Here is a 970-nt window from a genome sequence, read left to right on the forward strand (position 1 = left end):
ACTCCCAATGCCATCCCTCCCCTCTCCCCCCACCCCACAATAGGCCCCGGTGTATGATGTTCCCCTTCCTGTGTCCAAGTAATCTCATTGTTCAATTCCCACCTGAGTGAGAACATGCGACGTTTAGTTTTCTGTTCTTGCGACGTTTAGTTTTCTATTCTTGAGAATGAGGGTTACCAGCTGCATCCGTGTCCCTACAAAGGACATGAACTCATCCTTTTATATGGCTGCATAGTATTCCATGGTGTATATGTGCCACATTTTCTTAATCCAGTCTGTCACTGATGGACATTTGTGTTGAGAATAGTGCCACAATAAACATACGAGTGCATGTGTCTTCACAGCAGCATGATTTATAATCCTTTGGGTATATATGCAGTAATGGGATGGCTGGGTCATATGGTATTTCTAGTTTCAGATGCTTGAGGAATCGCCATACTGTTTTTCACAATGGTTGAACTAGTTTACAATCCCACCAACAGTGTAAAAGTGTTCCTATTTCTCCACATCCTCTCCAGCACCTGTTGTTTCCTGATTTTTTAATGATTGCCAATCTAACTGGTGTAAGGTGGTATCTCATTGTGGTTTTGATTTGCATTTCTCTGATGGCGAGTGATGATGAGCGTTTTTCATGTATCTGTTGGCTGTATGAATGTCTTCTTTTGAGAAATGTCTGTTCATGCCCACTTTTTGATGGGGTTGTTTGTTTTTTTTCTTGTAAATTTGTTTGAGTTCTTTGTAGGTTCTGGATGTTAGCCCTTTGTCAGATGAGTAGATTGCAAAATTTTTCTCTCATTCTGTAGGTTGCCTATTCACTCTGATGGTAGTTTCTTTTGCTGTGCAGAAGCTCTTTAATTTAATTAGACCCCATTTGTCAATTTTGGCTTTTGTTGCCATTGCTTTTGGTGTTTTAGACATGAAGTCCTTGCCCATGCCTATGTCCTGAATGGTACTACCTAGATTTTCTTCT

The sequence above is a fragment of the Rhinopithecus bieti genome, unplaced genomic scaffold (genome assembly GCF_001698545.2).
Source record: "Rhinopithecus bieti isolate Rb0 unplaced genomic scaffold, ASM169854v2 scaffold_63560, whole genome shotgun sequence".
In the NCBI taxonomy this organism is placed as follows: Eukaryota; Metazoa; Chordata; class Mammalia; order Primates; family Cercopithecidae; genus Rhinopithecus; species Rhinopithecus bieti.